This window comes from Anarrhichthys ocellatus, unplaced genomic scaffold (assembly GCF_004355925.1).
Source record: "Anarrhichthys ocellatus isolate YVR2014 unplaced genomic scaffold, GSC_Weel_1.0 scaffold78, whole genome shotgun sequence".
NCBI classification, from domain to species: Eukaryota; Metazoa; Chordata; class Actinopteri; order Perciformes; family Anarhichadidae; genus Anarrhichthys; species Anarrhichthys ocellatus.
This window is the reverse complement of record NW_022280108.1, coordinates 2,236,185-2,245,563: the sequence shown is the minus strand read 5'-3', so window position 1 is coordinate 2,245,563 and position 9,379 is coordinate 2,236,185.

Sequence of the window (9,379 nt, the reverse complement as noted above, 5' to 3'; positions counted from 1 at the left end):
ATCCAATGGAACTACAATTAACCCACCCCAAAAATGCAAATAACGCAACATCTACTTGATGCACTGGCACAAGGTTCCCAGACGACGAACGCTAATGAGTTTTCCTCCGAGACGCCACAGTGAGGTCGACATTTCTGCTTTGGGTTAAAATCCTCAACAACTAATGGATGGAATGCAATAAAACTCTGTACAGACAATATTACATTCTAAAGTATTGAAAAGAGCAGATCAGTCTTTTGCATATTTGCAACCTGTCCTGATGTTCACAGATCGTGATGTTGGCAACAGCAGTGCAACAGGCTGTTCCCCTGCAGGTACAAGATGACTCACCTGTTAATCTGCCATCATTTGCTGTTGGTTTCTTTGGCCTCGGTCTCCTGAACTTTCACCTGAGGGCTGGTGAAGCTCGCTGCTCATTCCACAGTCGCAGCAGTAAAACTCCTGTTAAAACTTGCAGCCTGGAATCCTCTCTGTGGAGTTAAATACCTGTCTGGAAACAGGCACTGCAGAATGAAAGAGGCGTCGGTGTGGATTGTTCAGTTGAATAGTTGATACAAAGGTTGAAAAAAAAAACGTACAAAAAACATCTTTTTACCGCTGTTAGTTTTTTTAAGTCGTGACCATAGAAATAGAAGAGCCGATGAACGGAGTGGAACTGTTTCTCAACATTACAGCATGGTGGAACTCGCAAGCTAACTAGCCAGCTGTCTGCTAGTTAGCTTGCTAGCTAGCTAATCCCACCATGCTGTAATGCTACACTGGTTATAGAATATGAGTCAAAGAAAGTTGTCACTTATCTGTTGATAGTAACGTGCTTTCCTACGCTGTGACAAACGTGTGTGGATGAAGATAAGGGTTTTTAATTGAACTCCTTTACTGCTCTCTACGCTTCGGTACGTTACTCCGCTGCTCGAGTTAGTCGTTACTGTAAAACCTCAAAGAGAAAGTGAAGACACGGTACAGCTCCCTTACTTAGGTGTTATTTCACCCAGGTGGACGCTGCTTAACAAAGTGTTTGCAGACATTTGTTTTGCTTAAAACGCACAATTTCCCAATCCAGTTCCTGTAGCGTAGTGTGTCTACTGTTCACCTCTCAGATGTTGCTCTAGTCTTTTACATTTTTGGCCAAAATGGAATGTGAAACCTGGATTGATTCAAGTCGTCAACTATCTTTCATAAGACTATATTCAAGAGCATGTGAAGAAACGAGTATAGTATATTTAGACCAGTTGCACCAGTGTGTATGGTGAGAGGTGTACGGACCTGTACGGACTAAGACTGTTTTATTATCGCCCTTCGTAGTCTTGGAATGATCTGCAGACTAGACTCACTCTAATCCCTCATCTCCTCGGCCAGTTTTACACAAAAGTGAACAGACGTTTTGACCCCAAACTGTTTAAACATGATGTTGTCACGTCTTGATGCCTCTTTACCTGTTTCTGATGCACAGACTTGCGTTTCTACTCCAGGTATTGATGGGTTTTTCATCGTGCATATCAACGTTCTTGTCCAGGTGACCATCGTAATAGAGATTTATTTTAATTGGTTTTACCTGAAGAAATAGAGGATGAATAAATGAATGAACTGTGTCATGTGACTTGTTGGCGAGTTTGTTGTGTCGGAGGACAGAAATAGAAGCTTAGAGTGAGAGTTCCACACTTCTATTTTTATTTGTCTCTGCAGGGACACTAACAATCTGAGCCCGTCAGTGGCAACAACAAGAATATTTAGTGGACGTACGTTGTCGGATGATAAAAAAACATGAGATAATAGGGTCCAGGTTAAAGTTACCTATTGAGGTATCTACTCAGCTTTAACCTGAGCAGAGCTCCAATCAGCCGGAACGAGTGAAAACACCTGCGTGTGTGCAAACGATGGTAAATCAGTGAAATCAGGTGTGTCGGGACATGCAGGAGGTTGCAGGACAAACGACACAATTGTCAGAATGAGCCGAGGGAGAATTCACATGAAGAAGAAAGGAGGGTCGTCAGAGAGGATTCAGATCAGCTGGTCTGACTGAGACTAATTCTATAAGTTTGTGTCAGTCAGCCAGTCTCTTCTTCTCTCCTCTGGCCTCCACACGGTTGGTTTCAGAAGGCTTTGCTCTGATTTTCTTTTATATTTCGATATGAATCCTCTTCATGCTCCGGTGTTCTCTCCCGTCGTTGTCATTCAGAAAAACACTGTTTGACAAAAGTCCCAAATAATCAAAGTTGCTCAAACTGAAAAAGACACTCTTATTTTCGCACACTGATCTTTTTGTGATCTTTCGAAAAAAAGCTTTTTAATTTTTGGTGACACCTTTATTTTACGAGTCTGTAATTCCAGAATTATTTCCTTAAACGTTCACAAGAAGTTTCACAAGAAGAACTCTAGACTTTGTTGCTGATTAAAGGGAAACTAGAGGCCGTGTTCGATTGGTGCGCCTTGATTTCATTTACTTCTATAATGTAACCGAGTGTCTTTTTGTTTTTCATATCGAGCCTTTATTGAAATTGGTTTCCCCCTCGAGATCAAAGATATCTCTTTCAAGGGAGTCCTGGCCACGAACAGCAGCAACTCAGAGTTTCAACAGTGAACATGAAAGCATGTCGAGCTGTTCAGCATTAGAGCTTATCAGATGGAACATGTCTGGAAAGGGAGTCCTCGGATCATTTTATTGTTTTTCTTGGATCACTGGTGCAGGAACCTCAGAAGCGAGAGTAGAAAATAGAAAGTGGGTCAACGAGCTCTGCTGTCTGAGGTCAGAGTGAGGATCCTTTTGTCCTCTCGGTCGGACCGGTATTGCTGAGTTTAGGCGTTGTTGTTTTAACCGTTTATATTTACGACACAGTGCTGCTGATGAAAGCGGCCAGCACAACATGCCATGCCCAGCTGACATGTGACGAGGTGGAAAAGGGAGAGCAGCCAACAGAGCTGTCAAAACAACCTTCAGCGGCTGCAGACTGTCGCTCAGACACGAAGGGATCCGATCGGACGACGCCAACCAAACCCACAAAGTGTTCGCTGAAGGATGATACTCATTCCTCTGGATCTACGTTCATTTACCTGTGAACAAATGAGAGTGTTTGGGAGAGGGGAGGTACAGATCAAGAGTTTCCATAAACACAACTTCCTTTCAGAAGAAGGGACAATAATAAAGATTTGCTTTGTCAAATGAAAGAGTGTCTTCGTTTAAAAGCCGTTGGAAAAACTATCTCAGCTCTTGGCGTCCTGGAGCTGCACGCCTGGTGAACGCCATCAACGGGTGCCAATTTATAAATGCATTTACAATTACATGGGGCAGTAATGCAGCATACTTTATCATAATAACACACTTCACTTGTTCTTTTTTACATACTTTTTTATGAATCCTTCGAGGGAACATTCAGTTATTTTTACTTTGCACACACAGACCTGAAGGACATGACTGCGTAAACATGCTTAAACATGCTTAAACATGCTTAGGATGGCGCTCGGAGCAGTTGGGGTCTCAGGGAACCCGTCCAGCCATCCAGTTCTTGGTCTGAGCTTGGACTTGACTCCAGTCGAGTCCTCACAAACTGTGTCCTCAGTCCTCTGAACAGTAGAAACGTTGTCTCGTCACACAGAGGTAACATAAAGAGGAAGCATCCTCCTCATTAACGCCTGATTGACACACTTTGTGTTACAAATGTCCCACCTTGACGGCGTGATGTGCTCTGAGAAGTACAGATCGAATGATCTCACCTTTTGGGAGTTTTCTTCAGATAGTTGTCTCTATCCCCATAGCAACAACACTGTTAATAGCTGATTCAGCAACATGATGACAGACATGTGAGTAGTTTAATTCACTTCACCAGCAGTGTTTCCACCTATTGCACAGTTTGAAGTGTTGCATTAGAAAATGGAAATACTGGAAAAAAGCTTCCTCAATAACGCATACAAGTTAATAATGTATATATTAATATTGTCTTTGCCTCTGGACAACATGAAACATGACCATCACATTCCCGTAAAGTCTGTAAGCGTTTAGTTCTGTCCCGCTGTGAGCGTGAGCTCTCTGGCAGACATTTTGAACCCTTTATGAACTCTTTACGTAAGTCTGCTTTTCCGCAGACTTTGCGGAAGGGACTTACCCACAATTCATAGCAATGGGACGTTAAACACGGGTTACCAGGGGAGGCATGGCGATGTCAACAGAGAGGGCATATTAAATCTACAGAAACATTAAGGATTAAAGACTTTTTTTTATTGAAGCTTGTTTTGACATAAACGAGTATAATATTTGACAATTACCTCTCATTTCATAACACAAGTGCCTGGAAGTGAGGGAGTAAAACATATAAAACAAATGTATTTTCAAGCCCTCACAGTCTCTCACATTCAACCATTTACCAGGTGACGTCTCATAAGTCATAAGTCCCTGAGGGTTCAGGGCTTTAAGGGGACTTTGGGATTGGGCCTTTTCTTTTGTTTCTATTTGTAACTTCTATTTCTTCTTCTTCTACTGTGTTTACTGGTAGATTACAGCCATGCGGGAGCCTATAACACCAACCTCTGACCAAACTACGCTGTAGCGGAGTTTATTCGCTCCACAATGGCTACTTCTTTCTTTGGTGTCAAATCAAAAAAGCGCCTAAAGTTCTCTTGACAAACAGCAGTGAGCGGTTTGAAACCTGTCTGAACCAATGTGGGGCTCTCGTTCATTTGTGACAGAGTCCACTGAGTCACAGTGAGTGGGCTGGAGAGCCACAGAGAGTTGTCATTGGTTGCACAATTGTAATAAACCTAGATTTGGTTGCTGATACACCACACCGTTAACTTTATCTGTCCAGTTCCAGTGTTTCCGTCAGCATTCCACTGTTTTATTAAATCATATCCTGCTCTTAGACTCTGCACAAACATCCTTTAAGACTCCTCGAGTCTCTCCACTAAACTATCAACACGGGTTTGGTTGCCTAAGAAAGAAGCGGGCAGTTCACCGGTGTCATCTTTGTTTCGCATGCCGCCAAATCACAAAGCGGCAAAGTTCTCGTTGTTTATTGCGTTTATATGGTTCGTGTGTCTGTCTGCATCTGTGTGAATGCAACGACTGACGCTGTGTGTTAATGATTGGCCTGATCATGACTGCAGGAGGCTAATAAAGCCAAGTAGAGAGTTTCATTCAGAGCCCCCCCCCCCCCCCACACACACACACACACAGACACAGACACACACACACACACACACACACAATAAGAGCTGTTTATGACTCTATTCATGCACTTTATTCTCTCCGCTTTTTATTCATTAACCTGGTTTGATCTCCTGTTCTCCTTTTTGAATTGTGAATAAAGGAGCCTAAGTTTCTTTTTGTTAACATAAGGTCAGTAACGCTTTAAGAGAACAAATAGCATTTTAAATGAGCTAGTTATTATGATTATTATATTTGTATGAGTATTTTTTATTATTAGCATTTTATATTTTTATTTTATTTGTTATTATTATTATTTTATTTGTTATTATTATTATTTTATTTGTTATTATTATTATTTTATTTATTATTATTTTATTTGTTATTATTATTTTATTTATTATTATTATTTTATTTGTTATTATTATTTTATTTGTTATTATTATTATTTTATTTGTCATTATTATTATTTTATTTGTTATTATTATTATTTTATTTGTTATTATTATTTTATTTATTATTATTATTTTATTTGTCATTATTATTATTATTTTATTTGTCATTATTATTATTTTATTTGTCATTATTATTATTTTATTTGTCATTATTATTATTATTTTATTTGTCATTATTATTATTATTTTATTTGTTATTATTATTATTATTTTATTTGTTGTTATTATTATTATTTTATTTGTCGTTATTATTATTATTTTATTTGTTGTTATTATTATTTTATTTGTTGTTATTATTATTTTATTTGTTGTTATTATTATTTTATTTGTTATTATTATTTTATTTATTATTATTATTTTATTTATTATTATTTTATTTGTCATTATTATTATTTTATTTGTTATTATTATTATTATTTTATTTGTTATTATTATTATTATTTTATTTGTTATTATTATTTTATTTGTCGTTATTATTATTTTATTTGTTATTACTATTTAGATATTTCTGCGTCTTGAGTGTGACGTTCGTGTCTTTTTGTCCGCTCTGGTGAGGTTCCATCGGTTGTGCTGCTCCTCTGTCCCGGTGCTCCCTCTCCTGGAGGACATCTCTACTCTACTCACCAGTGTTGTGCGTGAGACTACACTGKTYCAAGGTTCCACATTTAGTTCAACAAATCTGTAATTCTTCCTTCTCAGAAAAACGTGTTTTATTCACACTGTAAAACAAAATAAATCTAAAAAGATGGATTTATTGCCAGGAGCTCCTCCATGATGATGAACTGGATCCTGACAGGAAGCATTGATTCATAATAAAGAACACAGAAACAGCGTTAAATTGCACCAAAAACATGTTTTATTCTATAAAAGAAGGGGGAGGGGTCAAATAATCACAACTGTACAGGGAGAACTGACTTTTAAACACTGAGTCACAGTATCAAAAAGCTCACGTTTTCCTCACTGATCTTTACACATTTGTTCTGTACAAATACAAAAAACAAAACAAAAAATATTATTAATAATTGTATTATTATAATGATGACTGCATTGCACTGAGTAAATATAGTACTGGCCCATAAGTTACTGCATTCAATAGAAAATACCTAAAGTTTGTGATTTGCAGAGGTGAGTCGAGGCACACAGACGTCCCGTCGAGCTCTCGCGAGGATCAAATGTTTCACCGTCTGTTCGCAGATCAACATTCCCGCTTTGCACAAGAACAGAACATTTAGAAGAATACCGAGGAGGAAAACAAGCTCGCACAGAAAACTAAAGACAGGAAGCAGGAACAAACACATGCATCGGTCTCCCTGCAACACCGACACAGACTCTGAGGTGGAACAACTCTCTGTGACTCTCTGTAGAAAATAGCACATCTGCTGCTGATCAGTGTGCTTGTAAAGCGATTATCAAGGACAGGTACACGAGGACACAAAGGTGTGCTACGTGGGGTAAACAAAGGATGCAAACATTGTTGAACACTCTGTGTTTTTACTTCCTGCAATGTCTGAGCATCATTGAGATGTTTAATTGTGGAAACTGGATTGTATGAAGGTATATTTGTGTCTTTATTACGCAAAAAAAAAAAATGTTTTAAAAGCAAATTTCTTGCACTGCAATCAAAAATCAAGTTTGTAAGTGAAAATATATAAACTGAGAATAATTTATTTGTTAGTTTTGCTTATGAAACTAGAATTTCTGGTTAAAAAAATAAAATCTTATATTTATTTTTTATAAATAAAATATCTTTTATATTTTTTTCTCAACCAAAGATTTTATTTTTTTTAACCAAAGATTTTATTTTTTTTAACCAAAGGTTTTATTTTTTTAACCAAATATTCTAGTTTCATAAGCAAAACTAACAAATAAATTATTCTCAGTTTATATATTTTCACTTACAAACTTGATTTTTGATTGCAGTGCAAGAAATTTGCTTTTAAAACGTTTTTTTTTGTTTGCGTAATAAAGACACAAATATACCTTCATAGGATTGGTGAAGACTGTAGTGGGTCGTTTCCCATTTCTTGTAAGAAAACAATAGAGAACTGCAGGGAACAGGAAGTCAGCATCACTGCCCCCCCCCCCCCACACAAACAGCCAATGGGATTCCTTCATTGGATTTTGGATTATTGCAGAATATAATCTCTGTCAGACAAACACCAGAGGGGCGTTCACTGACCTGTTTTATAATCGGAGAACTAAAGCTTGTGTTCAAACAGACTTTATTTCAGACGTCTGAACAAAAACACAAGTGTACAAACTGCTGACTCACTTCCTGGTGTTAGGACTCGTTCCTGCAGCACTCTATGAACAGTTTGGATAAGTTTAGAAAAGATGAGTTTAAAACCGACAATCAAATCCAAAATAACCACAAACATATTTTTTTCTCACCCAAAATCCACTAAATCTCACATTTCACTGCTTTTGTTGTGATATTTTAAATGAGGTCTAGTGCAGAAGTGTGAAGCTCTGTTTTTAATAATAAACGGGTCCTTAATTAATAACCCCCCCCCCCCCCCAGTCTCAAACACACTGACATGCTCACCAACGTCACTAGTAGAACACAGGAAGGCTACTCTCCATGCAACACGTGTGCACAACACAAGTGGGACCAATTCTTTTTTTGTTTTTAAGAAACTACGAAACAAATGTCTTTTTAGATTTGAAAAGAAAACGACACACGATGGAACACATTTCATCAAACCAACAGAGGAGGAGGAAAGAAAAGGATTTTCACATTATCTAGTCAGTGTTAAAAATAGAAATTCACCCGTTACATTTACTCTGCACTTTTTGATTATATACATTTATGTACATGGATCTATCTTAGTTATTTGTCATTGTCCTTAATGTCTTTATCAACAGTTTACAAAAGAAAGAAAATTGCAATCAAATGCATATACTCTTCTAGAAAGATGTGCTTAGTAACGATGTTTCTGTTTTAGTTGAAGCGAGGGGGGGGGGGGTAAGAGAGAGGGGGACTTTGCTCTGCTCTGCAAAAACAAAGAGCTAAATCCCTCCAAACAAGTCACTCAAGTTAGTTCAGATTATGAATAATGAAAAACTTCTTCTTATTTAATAATCCCCAAAACCAGATTCAGTGACTTTTGGGGGTCTTTTTGTTTCTTGCAGTGCACAGAGTAAAAGCTGACGCCATGCACTCAGCTCACAGAACCTGCACCTCCATCTCAGCGATGAGGCCGCGCTCGCTTTCTAGCTTCTGAAATAACGACAACGGGGACTCCGAACGGTGTCGCAAGATTTCAACGAAAAGGATTTCAGCTTTGCGACCACGCACTCGGGACCAGGGTTGTGACCACGCACTCGGCCCCAGGTCTGCGACCACGCACTCGGCCCCAGGTTTGCGACCACGCACTCGGCCCCAGGTTTGCGACCACGCACTCGGCCCCAGGTTTGCGACCACGCACTCGGCCCCCTCCATTTTAGTTTTGAGCTCCCGGTCCACAGCTCCGAGGTGGCGGTTCTGTCCAGGCTTCTACGCTTCTTTTGTGAGCCGCATACCAGCAGCTGTCGGGCTCCACTGCTGAGTTCAGAGGAGCGAGGTCTGCGTTATGTTGCATATTCAAGTTCAGCCCACTGAAGACGTGGACCCGTTTGGGTCAGAGGGTCAACTCTGGTCCACCTGAACGCATCTTTCAGCTCAGGAGAGGCATGAAGGGGAGTGCTGTTGAGGTTTAAGACAACAAAACAACTTCATCAGGAAGTAGTTTGGTAGTTTGTTGAGGCGTTTAAAAGTTCTGAAAAACAAACTCAGCTGAAAGAGAATTGA